Source organism: Anser anser (assembly GCF_964211835.1).
Source record: "Anser anser genome assembly, chromosome: 12".
NCBI lineage: Eukaryota > Metazoa > Chordata > Aves > Anseriformes > Anatidae > Anser > Anser anser.
Window position 1 is genome coordinate 19,840,744 of NC_139733.1, and position 14,049 is coordinate 19,854,792.

Here is a 14,049-nt window from a genome sequence, read left to right on the forward strand (position 1 = left end):
CGGGCTGTAAATAACGCCTCAGAATATACGGTTTGTTGTGGTGATAACACACATTTGGTAGGTTACATAAATTGGAGCAATCCTGCTGACAGAGGAAAAATAGTGGTGTGTAATGGTTTCCTCCAGTTGCTAGGAAATAGAGTTAGTGCTGGGCTCCTCGCACGCCTCGGTGCACGCTGGTGACAGATGATGGATGCGGCACATGTGCGGCGCCCGGGCTGTTAGCGAGCCCTGGCCGAGGGGAACGCAGCCACGCAGTGACAGCGGGAGCCATTTAACAACAATATATGCATTTTTCATTAAGAGAATTACATTTGTTTGCCCAAGGCGTTTAGGAAAAGGTAAGCAAAGAATAAAGTTCGATGGAAAGGGACAGGAGGGACAGGTGGTCCGTGCAGGCAGAGCCGGGAGCGCTACGCAGATGCACAAGGTCTGTGCTAGGGGTCTTTACACCTGCCCAAAGCCCTAATGCGGACGGGATGTGATGTTTTAAAAATGGCCTTTTACAGCACTGCAAAGCCTGTGTCCCCAAAGGGCCAGATCCAGGCTCTGTCCCAGGCGCAGGCGGCGGGGCGGCCCCTTCCCCTCTCCTTGCCCTCCCTGGGCCTCGTCTTGTGCTGCAGCAGGAGCTGGGGTTGGATCCAGCTTCTGTGGATGTCTGCTAAAGCCATTGCAGGAGGTGACATCGGTCCCGTGCTCCACTTTGCTGGAAACGGCATGGTACCAGCAGAGCCTGACTTTCTTTTCGGAGCGACAAACTTCTCCTAAAAGTGCTGACGGAGGCAGCTGCAGCCCCGGGTGCTATGGGACACCCGTGCGTCCCCGTGCAAACTGTTCTCTCCCAATAACCAGGGATGGTTCATCACGTCCTCACGAGCCCACCACTTGGGCTCAATGTCAGCGTAATTCCTGAGCGAAGCGAGGTCGCCTCCTTTCCCACAGAGAGGAGGAAAGGGCCCGGCTCCAGCCCCGCGTGGGGACGGGAGGACAACGCAGCTCTGTGTTTCTGGCCCGTGCTCATCCCCAATCACAACCATATGGGAACGGGAACCTGCCTCCATAGCCGGGGGCTCGAGGCAAGCAATCGCTTTCGATTGAGGAGAGGCGCATCATTTCCCCAGGACGCACTATTAAAGAAGAAAAGCCTTGCCAATGTTATGTTTTATAATGCAATAATTTTCCTAACAGCCCAACATGGTTCATCAGCATGTGATCTGGCATGTGATCAGCTTTCCTTTCAGCCATCCGGACGGGCTGCAAGAGGTGAGGGAGAAAACAGACACAGGATCTGTTTTGGTTTTCAACAAATTCTTGCACCCTGCCTTGGCACGCTTCCATCCCCACGGATTCACACCTGTGGTGTGCTGCTCCGAAACCTGGCCGTGGTCCCTGCTTTGGGCCAAAACTGTGGCTCACCTCAGCACTGCCCGCAGTGGCATGGGGTGGGGGCACCGCTGCGGCTAGCCGGGGGGCCCCGGACTGACTGTGTTTGGTTCATTATCAGCAAGAAGCCTGTCCCCAGACACAGCCATCCTAGCAACCATTTCAGCACCGCCGGTTAAATAACTGCCTAGCATCACCTGAAAATTCAGGTTGGCAGCCTTAAGTAACTTCATCATCATTTCTGGGGGAAAAGAACCACCCCGAAGCCAGCTTCCTTACACACAGTATGGAAAATGGGCAACCGTGGCGCCTCCAACCGTGCTGCCAAAGCTTGGACCAAAGCTTGCTGCCCCCATTTGTGCTGCCCCATTGCAGAGCCCACGCCGTAAGTGAAATTGGTGATCTGCTGCCGTCCTTACGCACACCCGCACCCCGTCATTAGCACCAGATGATGCCTTGGGAGGCAACAGAGGGAAATCTGCCATGGGGTTTCCTACAAGGAGGTACAAGCTCGTGGGGGAAACATCAGCAGGAGCACGGCGAAAGCCCCAGCATCTGCCCCCCTGCACGCCTGCACACGAGCTGAGCGCTTCAGGCAGCGCTGTTTGGCACGCGGTCCCGCCAAGGCTCGAGCAAGTGGGAGACAACGTTCCCCGAGGGAACGAGGAGCTTTAGCTTTTGTAGCACAGCAAGCATGCAAACACGGTATCTTGAGGGAATAAGAAAGATAAGTTATGTCATTTCATCACTGTTCTTGGAACGGAGACAAAAAAGCAAAAGAAAACAAAACAGAGCACCCCCTGGGATCCATAAAGAGGAAACTAAAAATATGATAAATAGGCAGGATCATTATTTTCTGAAGATGACATACTGCAGCCCATGTTATATATCTGGATTCCTATTGTCACTAAGGATAGAAACTTTGGCACGAAGCAAGTAAAGGAGAAAAATGAAATTTCTGCCATACCACAAACCAATGAGCACTGGTAAGGAGCCATCTACTAAAAACACCAGCCAGAAATCCCAGTCCTGCAGGACAGGAGGAAAGGAGGAGAGCACAGGAGCACCAGCCTTCTTTGCCAACAGGAGGCAAAGGGTTAAGCAAAGGTGCAATTTCTTGTGTTAACTTAAACCTAGAGAAAAGCTGAGAATTAAAAGATCAGAAAGCCACTGCAAAGTGTGTAAAGGTACTCATAAATCCAAGGGAAATAATACGTGCTAATAAATGCTCAGGGGATTGCTCAAAATGCTGTCTGTGTTTATAATCAAGCAGGTACCACACTGCAGCCTAGGACACTGCGGTCTGCATTGGGATTTACCCACAGAAAAGACTCCCTGAGGAATCTGTGTATAAAGCAGAGGAGTGAAAAGACAAGCAATATTAAAAATAAATTCAGAGAAGCCAGAAAGCCAGGAATCTGATGCAGTTTTAGAGGCATGGCAACATAACAAGAGCAGCAGCACACAGGGACAGGAAAACCCTCTGCTTTTAGAGTTGCTTGGCACCAGGCATGAAATCTTCAGTTTGAGATATAGGGGAGGAACCTATATATTAACACATCGTGACAAGATCCAACTACCCTGCTGGCTTCCCCAGAAAATAGGGGTCACGCAGCCAGCCTCTCTGCCTTCCGAGCTGGGGGATTTTTCCTCATTTTCTTCCTGACTCCGCTAAATTATCTCGTAGCAAAGCCTTCCTTGGTTAACTCTTGAAGCCCCAAAATGAAGGTTATGAGTTTGTGGTGGGTTTTGGTCCCTGAGGCTTCGGATGCGTCTCCGGCTCCATCCCATCCCTGCTGCAGGGGAAAGGATGGATGGGTGCATCCGGACGGATCCTGCCCCGGAGCCAGCGGCCCAGCTTTCCTGTGGCTTTCCAGAGATGCTGCCGAAGAGCCAGCAACATAACCTCTTAAAATCTTAGTTTTTAACGTCACCGGATGGTAAAACACACTCAGAGCTGGCAGTTTTGATCACTTGTGGCAAAACACTACATTGAGCAGAGGGTTAAAAGCGCACAGATCTCGTGCTGAGCACGAAGGTTTGTGCAGCGTCACCCAAACGCCTGTTCAGGCTGGTTTGTGATTTCTTTTCTCCTAGCTTAAACAGCTCCGGGCAAGCGATCCCCTACTGAAAGGAAGCCACCGCAAGGAGCTTGGGTTGCAGCTACGAGGTGGCTGCGCACCACGATGGACACGTGGCCGCAGGCTGCCCCCGGCTGCAATAGGTCCGCTCCGACAGGGCAGGATTCACACAGTGCCTGTGAGCACCAGGCAAACGGCTGATCCAAGACAACCGGGGACAACACAAGGGCTTCCACGTGCCCCAAGCCCAGTGTCGGACACCCCCCTCAATTTTGTGAGCACATATGGATAGATGCACCCACGGGTCCGAGGGAGCTGAGAGGTACCCAGGGAGCAAGCTCAACTGCGCATCCAAATGAAAGGGAATAAATCCACACAATCACCTTTTTCTGCCCATTCTGGTGTGTTTGGAAACCTACTTTTCTCTTTCAGAAACACTTACACCCATTTCGTAAGCAACACGCGTGACCCGTGACACACAAAAGGCATTTCTCTGATTTTGACGAGCGCCGCAGGGATACCTCGTGTGGGAGATGGAGGCACGGGGCGCGTTCCCCAGTGGGACTCCAGAGACAGTCCTGCACCCGAGGGCCTTCCTCTCACCCTAAGAAGGCAGCTCGGTGCCGGTGACTTGACCGCGTGTGTCCCTCGGCAGGCTGAGCGCAGCCGCAGCCCCGTCCGATACGCACCGCGCGCTGGAGTTTCGCTCCCGCGTATTACAGCAAATCTCCCCAGCAGAGCGAGTTACCAAGCGCCTCACAACTGCACCTTTGTCTCACGGAGAAGCCGAGTGCTATAAAATACAGGATAACCCCTGCAGCGAAGGTTTCCAGCACAGTTTGGTGGAAAAGAGCGAGGGAAAAGAAAACAATGAAGAAAAGGAGACGATAAACTTCTTAAAGTAGCTCCTGCTGTCAGCCCTCTCCTCCCGCGCGTGAACCAGCCCTCCCTCCTTCACCTCTTAATTCCGGGCTTTAGGAAGGCTTGGTACTACTCAGGCCTCTTAGCAGGCCCTGAAGAGTCAAATTTAATCCGGTAAGCCTAAAATTGAAAAAAATCCAACCCAACTTGGGTCTTTGCACTGAATTTAATACCTGGATAAATCCCTATGGAACACCAAGGAAAAAAAAAAAGCAAAGCGTGCTGCGTATAAAGTTATCTAATATAAGCCATTCCCCCTTATCCCTTCATTTCGCAGCAAAAACACAGACACTATTCACTCTGCAGAGCTTTTCGGATGAAGTAAATACTGCTACATCCAGCCTTCATTGAAAAAACATGGACCTTCTATTTTCACAGGGCTTCATTTCCAACACCACAGCCCCATCCTGCCTTGGAAGTAATTTCTTTCCTTAATTACACCTATAAAATAAAGACTTGCTCCTTACATAATTAAAAAGGGTACAGTTGATAGATATCTATTTCTGGCTGATGATATCACTGTGTTTATGTAGGAAAATTTCCAAAGGGTTCCAAAAAAAAAAAAAAGAAAGAAAGAAATAGCCCCCCCTAAATTATTCCCAGACTTCTCCAGTCTGAATGTATTTATTTGCAATAATGATTGCGGCTTTATGCGAGCAGATGGGCAGTCCCTGAGAGGATGATTTGTTTCCCCTCTTTTCTTACTTCATGATGTATTTTATGATTTCAGCAGGTCAGTGGCTGCCATGTGTTTCTTTCTAATCTGCGAGCGCTTTTCGTTTGCCTCATTCTTGGCAGCCGTCGTATTTACCAAAGAGATCAGACACGGACAGATGATGGCAGGGATCCAGGCTCCTTGAGAGTTCAGTGCTTGGATGTTGGCAGCAAGTAAAGATATATGGATTGCTGTTGTTGGTTCAAACTTACAGGGGCTTTTTCCCTCATTATATTTCAGTTTGTGTGTGCACATGTATGTATAGAGGGAGACGTGTGCGTGTGTGCACACGTTTTTAAATTCCCTTTGTAATGCCCTCCACCAGATAGAATACAGATGAGCTGTTACACAAAGAACAATAGATGTCAACTAGATTACTCTCCCCCCCCTTTTTTTCTTTTTCTTTTCCTTTTTTTTTTTTTATAGGCCTGGTTTGTTATAAATCCTCCATGCCCATTAACCTCTGAACCACACTGATGATATCTCTTCCAAGCTAAATTGCCTGTATTTCCAGACATTTGTTTGTTCACTTAGAGGTCTGTGGGCAGTGGGAGGGGGGAACAGCCCATTGCTGAATAGGGCGCACGGATTATAAATGAAAATTCTTTCCCTCCTTGTAAGATGATGCTCTGAGACCTCTCATAAATGGACGGCTCTAGTTTATACGCTCACAGGTGGAGGCCGACAGTAGAAAGTTAATCACAGCAATACCAAAAATATCCCAGCAGCACGGGGGGAGGACCGGCTCCTTCCCCACAGCCATGTCCTGCCGCAGAGCCTCCGTGCGACGCGCGAGGCCACTGCTGTGCCCGCAGCCAGAGCCCCACGGGGCCTTGTGGCAGGGCCAGCCTTGCCCCGCTCACCCCAAGGGGTCACCTCACACCAAATCCCCCGATCACACCCTGGCCTTTCCCTTTTAACCAGGAAGAACAACGCCTCGGTGGCTGGAGGTTGGTTGGTTTTTAGGAGCAAGATGAAATGTACAGCGGGATCACAGAATGCAGAAGCATCCTTAGAAGAAAATTCAATTTCCTTCCCCGCAGCACAGCACGTCTCTGCAGAGCCACAGGCTCGGTCCAAGCTGCAGGCCTGGTCCTTCTGGGGCACTTGGCGCAGTCGGGTCACCAAGCTACTGGAGATAAAACCCCTGGAGCTGCCAGCAGCTCCCAAACAGCCTCCAGCGGGATCTGTCTCAGTAAACACGGCCGTAGCGCTTCCAGGAGGCACTCCAGCTCCTGGGAAACATGCTGAGCAGCGTTTCCAGCATCTTGACTTTAAAATAAACCCTTGGAAGCTGCAAGCGTGCTGGCATTTCCAACGCAGGCCTCCTGCCTTCCTTACCCGTATATAAATTTAAACTCACGGTTCCAAAATACCATTTTACTTCCATACATCGTCGCGCCCATTTAAGCACAGCTCCCATCTGATCGGTTTTGGAGCAGATTTCTCAGTCTTCCCCACTCACCCTGGGTCCCCCCGGGTGCTGGGACCAGGAGGGGTTCCCCCAGTGCTCCAGCTGCATCCTGCTCCCTGCCTCCAGCACCGGGACGAGAAAGCCGTCAGGGTGGGTTACCGGTGAGCGCCTTGGGCGCCCTGCTGCTGGGGTGGTCTCACGCTGCTCTGACTCCTCTCGGAGCTCCCTGCTGAGATGTCCATGCCCAGCACGCTGCTTCAGGGCACCCCTCTCACAGCCCAAAGTTTCCCCAGCTGGTGGCTGAGGACCAACGCTGTGCATGGGCCAGACTCGTCCCGCTGGCGTGGTGCAAGCGTGTACATGCTTCCCTGCACAGCTCCAACCGCAGCATGCACGCGCAGCTGATTGCCAGCCACTCATTAAACTATTTCAGTGGGGTTTTTTACGCATAGCAGAGGGTAGGAAGCTGTAACAACCCATGGTTTTTCAGATCATTCATGTTTTTCCTGCTCTCACTAACAACTCCCAATTTCCATGGCAACACTCGCATGCTTCGGTACGTGTTACTTTTTGCTTATGCAGAGCGCTGTTCCCACAAAGCAGGAGGGCCGAGGTCCCCAAACAGCCAACAGAACGCCCCTTGTGCAAACCCTACACCCGTCCCCATCCCGCTGCCCCAGCGGCACACCCGCACCTTCCCCCCAGCGCAGCGCAAGGACAGGCACTACTGTCTGTTCCCCAGCCAAGAGCTCGTTTTAAACTTGGCTGTGGTTTCTATTTTAATCCCACACACACATTTTTGGAAACACTTACTAAACCATTAACACATTTATATGAAAGGAAAGATGGCGATTAGCGTTCCCCCCCCCACCGCCATCGTTTCTTTTTGTGTCGATTTTCTGGCTCGCGCGGTGCGGCACAACGTGGTTGCAGCCCCGCACGCAGCTCTGGCGGGTGCGAATTCCTTCACAGCACCAGCTTCATTTACCTCGGCCTCGCTTTGCTGCTCCTCCATTTCTCTGCACACAATTTCACCGCCGCTCCTGTGCTTGTACAAAGATGAACATCACGAGCTTTACCCTAAAGCGTGCTGAAGCCAACACGAGAACTTCATTGGGGCTCAGTAATTTATTTTTAAAACAACCCTTTTCCAATGGCTCATTAGGACAGACAGCCGACTTGCCTGCTCTGGCCCTTATGCATCTTTTTTCTACACCTACAGGGATGTTTTCATAAGTGAGAATCCTTTCCAACGCAAAGCAGCAGCAATTAGCGCATTTATTTATTTTACTGTAATTCACACCACAGCACAGGCAGTTTCCCTGCTGGCCAAAGTGCAGAATAAATAAACAAAGTCCACTAGAGATGTCTTAAATTTCTCCCGTACGATGGGACAGAAAATCAAAGCTGCTGCGGGTAGAGATCTCTGACCACTTGAGGCTGTATGGGCAGGGATGGAGCCAACAGGGCTGGAAATTCGTGCAAAGGAGAGGGCTGGAGAGTGATGCTGACCAAGCTCAGAGCTGGGGAGAAAACCACAGCAGAGCCTGCTGCCCAGGTAAGAAGCATTCCTGATTTCTTTCCCAATTGCATTTTTTTCTTTCCTGCATTCAGATATCATCCGTCACTTCCCAGCAGAGGGGCTGCACTTGTCTGGGAGATGCACCTGGGATCCCAGGCACGCTGTATCAGAAAACTACAGAGGACGGTGTAATAAGATTCTGCCCCAAATGAGCCTAAAGTGTTTTTTTGTTTTATTTAAAAAACAAAGATGGCTGAACATACTCCAGATCCACGCTGGCTTGTCCGAGGGAGCCGAATTTATCACTTGTGAATTAAGAAGAATGAAGTTACAATTACAGGTGGGTTTTGACCTCTGTAATTTTGTGGGCACTTACAGTTTTTCCAGCAGAGGCTGCTGAATGTGGGATTTCCCAGCAACAGGCTTCCCCCACCACGCTGCCTGTCACGGGCTCCTTGGAGCAGCCCACAGCTTCCCAGAGGAAGCGGGAGGTCACAGGCTGAAGCGCAGCACCGGGATCCTGCTGGCACAGCACCAGGAGCGGGCTCAGAGCCTGCTGAGGAGTGGCACGGGGTGGGAGGGCTCACACCAGAAGTACAGGCTGGTCCAGCAGAGGTAAATTAAACCAGGCGTGCCCGGCCAAATCCTGCTCTCTGCCTTCTCAGGGTTGCATACGCCTGTCAAGGATGGACAGAGCCCCTCCAGGACAAAAGCCACAGGATGACAAAACTTTGGCTGCAGGCGATTTCCAGGGGACACACCACAAGCACATCACAGCCATTTGTGCAAGACAAAACCCTAACTCTGACACGGAGCCTCCACAGGAACGGTCTCTTATGATCCCAGAATGATTTTTGTACTCAGTTTTCTCCCTGAATTCAGCGAATATTAACAAGATACCAGGAAAAGGGAGTTTTTATATAGAGCCTTTACTTTCTCTTTTTTCTTTTTTATCTTTTTTTTTTTTCTTTACTCTTTTTTTTTTTTTTTGAAAGAATCAAAACTAAATCAGCGCTGAGACGGCAGCCCCGTTGGTACAGAGAGCTGAGCAGTGCCTGGGGACAGCGTGTACCACTTTCCTGAGGGGCCTGCACTGAAAACCAATATATTGATTAAAACCTCAGGGCCTTTCCCTTGACTTATGAGAACAAAAAAGCTAACTCCTTTTGTAAAGAGCAGCTCTCAACATGTCTCATCTGTTGCCAGCCCTGGAGGACTGCGTGCACCCTTCGAGAGCTGTTCCCAAGCTATTACATTGGGCTCTGCACTGTCCCACCTTCCTTGGAGGCTGTTCCTTGACACCGGGTGAAATCCCGTGTGTGCCAGTGGAGCTGTGCCCACGAGGAAGGCCCGTGTCAGAGGCCGAACATGGAGAGATGCACAGAGCTGAGGACCACACAAGAACCGCCTGCTCCTTCGGGGCCGGGAGTCAGGCCCGCCAACGCGCTGCCAGCTGCCTCTCCTTAGAGGAGGCCGTAAGGCAGCCAGCGAGCGTCGCTGGGGACAGAGCTGACAAAACCTCGCCTTAAGACTTTTCTCAGGCAGCAAGGAGTGCTTCGGGCCTACATTCAGACAAAGACATTTGGGGGAGATGGGCTTGTACGGCCTCTACACACGAGCGAGGCTCCGGAGCCTGGGAAGAAATCTCCCTGGTGGAGAACAAAGGCAGAGGCTGGGCTCTGGCCGTGAGGCCCTCAGCGCGCTGCCACCAGCGGCAGGTGGTCACCACATGAGCAAGCGAAAATGTGCCTGTGAGCGGAGCGATGACAGGTCTACAGTCATGAGCAATTTTCTCTAAGATGCACTTAGGCATCTGCTCCAGATTAACGTTGTTTTGGTTAAAATGAGCGTTTTGGAGGCGTTTCGGCAGGTAAGTGGCTGCACCTAAGCAGAAGGAAGACTCATTAACAGGCAGACACGCAGGACTCGACGAGAGAGGTAACTCAGCCCCAGAGGTAAACAGCAGAGCACGTCGTGGGCTATGCCAGGGGACAGGAGGAGCGGCAATGGCTCAGATAGCACGGGATAGGATCGCTGCAACAAAAAGCCAAATATTCAAAGCTCTCCCAAGTCCTCACTAACTGAAATAGAGAGGATGACAGCTGTTGGCCTACTTCAGCTAAGAACTGAAGTCCAGGCTTTACAGCTCAGAGCCCCACGTTCGAGGCAGGAGATGAGCACACGGACTTGGTCTCTATAATTAAAAGACTTTTTTTTAAAAGACAGCCTGTATGGGAAGGGGCCACAAGCCAGCACACCGAGGCCTTGCTTACTTCAGTGTTCTGCACTATCCAAGTTTATTTTTAAAGCCTTATGAAAAAGCCCAAAGCCTAAATTAATAACTACACCACTCTGATCCACATAATACCCAAATACAGCCAATAACTGGGCAGATGAATGAACAAGACGCAGGTACGGGAGAGGACGGCTTCAAAGGCTGACTGGCAAGACATACACAAACACCTAATAAATATGACAAAAACCCCATTAGACCAGGAACAGCCGACCTGACCTTGAGGCCAGGGAAGCGGGAGGAAGCCACTCACATGGCTGATGCAGCAGGGATGTAAAAGCAGGCCAGGCGCTTCCCAGAGCCAGCCCTGCACTGCAGCTGAGGCGGGGGCACAGCTCATCCCAAAAGACCGACCTTATTTCTTCACCGGTGCCCGGAGACAGAAGCAGTTACAGGACTTTGTGGCCTAAGGCCACGGGAGCAGAGGCAAGAGGAGAGGTACAGCTTGCTGACACTGCACCACCGGTAGCACCGGGGATATACCGGGCTCTGTGTGTATCACCGGGTCCCGCAGCCATCACCGTGCCCTACACAACCCAGATCTACAAGCACGGGTAGAGCCGTAGCTGTCAGCAAAGGGCACGCAGCTCTCACGTAGTTCCCTGACAGTCTCTTTATTTCCTCAGCATGAGCCGCAGGACCAGGACTGCAGTCCCAGCCTGCTCTTTTTCAGAGGCCAGAGCACAGGGATTTCACTTACTGGTTCTAGTTCAGGTTTTCCTGTCATTTCTTTAAAAGACTTAATTCCTTCAGTGCCTGAATTCCAGGATTTTAATACCTTTAGCTCCATTTCCCCTTTTCCTGCTCCGCATCTAATACTTCAGCCCATAAATCTCTGCAAGCACACAGCACAAAAACAGATAAGGAAAGCTGTATAGCCATAAAACTTACTGGAAAGGACCAACATAAAACCCACCCACTGCAAAGATTATAACCAACGGAAGAAGAGGAAGAGAAAGCCAGATTAAGTGTTGCTGTCAAAGTTCAGGCAAGCCTCAGAAAAGGTGTTGTACGATAGCTTAATTAAGCTTACAGTAGATCACAATCAGCGATGCATCATTCTGCTGATGGAGGAGCTCCAGTGGAAGATGAATAATGGCCAAGCTCAGCACAGGATATTTTTTTGCCAGTGTGGTTCTACCAATTAATGAAGGTTCTCCGGTCTCCTCACCTCCCACAGGTCCGTACCGCTACCAGGACAAGTGCTCAGAGGGGACCTGATGGACCCATCTCCTTTTTAGCTGGTCTTAAACATTCATCCCCATCAACCATTTCTCCAGTGCGGTGTGCAAGCGAAGCCTCACATGGCACTGCCTCCCACATCTGTGCAATGATGGCCACAATTAACATTAATAACTATTTCACTCCATGGATTTAGCCCTTTTCCTTTGGGTAATCATGATCTTTCTTCCTCTCCCCAACCCTCATTTTAAATCCTCGTGGGTAACGTGCAGCCAGCTGATTCTACATTTATCTCGCTTCTATTTGTTTGACACATTTCAGGCAAGCGCTGCTGAAAAACACTACAAAGCCAAAAACTCCTGCTCATTAATAACACTCACATCACCTCCTTCTTTGCTCCTTTAACATGCTGCTTTTATTTGGTCTAATTGCAACTCTCAGCATGATTAATCACAACATTTTTTGCGGGAAGCTGGGGAATTTGATATCCCTGTCCTCATATGGATCTGATCACATTCATGCTGAGAGTCCAGGCATGCTTCCTGCAATCTTAATGTAAAAGCTTAGTGTCAAATGATCCTCCTTGCCTAGTACACACTAATTACCCACATTACTATATTCACCTAGGTCCCAAACATGGGCAGAAAATGGAAGCCAGATAATCTGGTTCAGCTCTGGGACAAAGCTCTTATGAAGGTTGATCTTCCTGTATGTAGGCTCTCCTTATCTCAGTTTCACATCTGGACCAAAACCATTTACCAGACAAAGTTAGTAGCAATCTTAGAAGTTTGAAGAATTAAACTTATACCCAAGAAGGCTCGTAATCCAAGGGGCCAAGTCTCTTTGGAGAACTGCAGAAATTATAGCAGGCACTATGAAAAGTCAACTCAGAATTAATCTGCACTAAGCTACATTTTTCAAATGTGGAAAGATAAGCGTCACCAAAGAAGCCTCCTCTAAAACACGACTGATTATTGCAATAGTTGGAGTTTAAAATATATATATATATATACACACACACACACACAGAGACACATTTGTTTTGTAGTACTGCTCCTGAAAAGTTCTTCAAGCGCCAATCTTGGAGTATCATCTTTCCTATAGAAGGTAGTGACAAAGCTCCCCTGGATTTTAATGAAACATGAAGAGCATCAGTGTACACTTCTAAAGCGCTGTCTGGAGGTCACACATCAATATTTGAAGACAACACAACCTCGCCTGCGCTTACCACTGCACTGGTAGGAGCAGCACGACTGCCGTTAGCTTCTCTAGGTGTACCTTACCCAGCTGGCTGGTGATGCTGCTTCCTATCCACTCCTCCCCTTCCGAACCTCCCCACTTCCAGAGGAGCTACAGAAACTGCCCAGTTTGCTCACAGGGACTGGGCCTTCCTCCCACTGAGGAAGACAGTCAGACTTTAAAACCACACGGACACCACCAAGCATCCCTTACCTCCAGCTCCTCTCCCAGGCTGCACATTCTCTGCATCATTTGCCTCACAAAGCCCTTTAATTAAACGGTGAAGGCCTACTGATTATCACCTAACTCAGAAAATACCATTTGAAATAAGGGAATTAGGCTCCTACTCAGTCCTGGGGTTTCATCTTTTCCCTGACGATCTACAAATGCTGTTCCCCATTAGTGCTTCACTGGATGTCACCACTTCTGTGCTGAAAGGCTGAGAAAGCAGAGCGCCAAGGCTTGGCACGGCGTGGGAAGGGACCGTTGGCCGGATGCAGAAATCAGGCTGTCAGCACCCATTCTCCCCAAGCCCACGATGCAGACCCATGCCTCTCCTCCCCAGGGCTCTGGGGAACATTTATGGCACAAAGGAGCTGCAGCTGGATGAGAAACATACATGGGATGCTCACCCTGCACTGCGGACATGCACGGAGCACAGAGCTGTCACTGCTCCTAAAATCCTCCACCTAAACCCTCTGGCTGTGTGATCAAAATTTCACGTGCACAGGCTTGCTATTCTTCATAGCTCTGAAAACAGGCTGCACATGAAGTGGCATCTCCAGATTTAAGATATTTGCCGAGTTTCTCCCCAAATAAAATGAAAACGCAGGCTCCGAGGAGCCCCGCAGAGCACCAGACCCCCCTGCCAAAACCGACACCTCGCGCAGCCGGTCGCCACGCCAATGCCTTTTCCAGGTGCCCAGCTCCCAGAGCGCAAACCACCAACACTTGAGCACAATTTGACTCTAAGTCCTTAAAAAGCAGGGCTGTTCAGAAATCACATCGTTTTGTTTGTGCGCTTGGGTTCTTTCAGGTAAAGAGGCTTTTCTCATCTGTGTAGATATGAAAAACCCTACATCACCAACGGTATTCTAAAATACTACAGCTGAAACACATCTAGGGAGACTCCAGGAACCATCCTGCCCTGGAAAAATACCGGGGCCCGTGGAGATACGGATTACTGAGAGGATATCCTCATGAGCGATAGCACAGACCGTACACCACATTTAGCCTTCTTTCCTTCAGGTCAGCATAAAGAGAACCCAAACCAAACAAAAGCCCTCTCACATCCTTCCT

At 50.1% G+C, this 14,049-nt stretch overlaps 1 protein-coding gene across 2 annotated transcripts in view; it reads right to left on the reverse strand.

Moving 5' to 3' along the window:
* PROK2 (prokineticin 2) overlaps positions 1–14,049 on the reverse strand; it is a 97,050-nt gene that overhangs the window by 63,839 nt on the left and 19,162 nt on the right. The gene's annotated exons all lie outside the window — the stretch shown is intronic.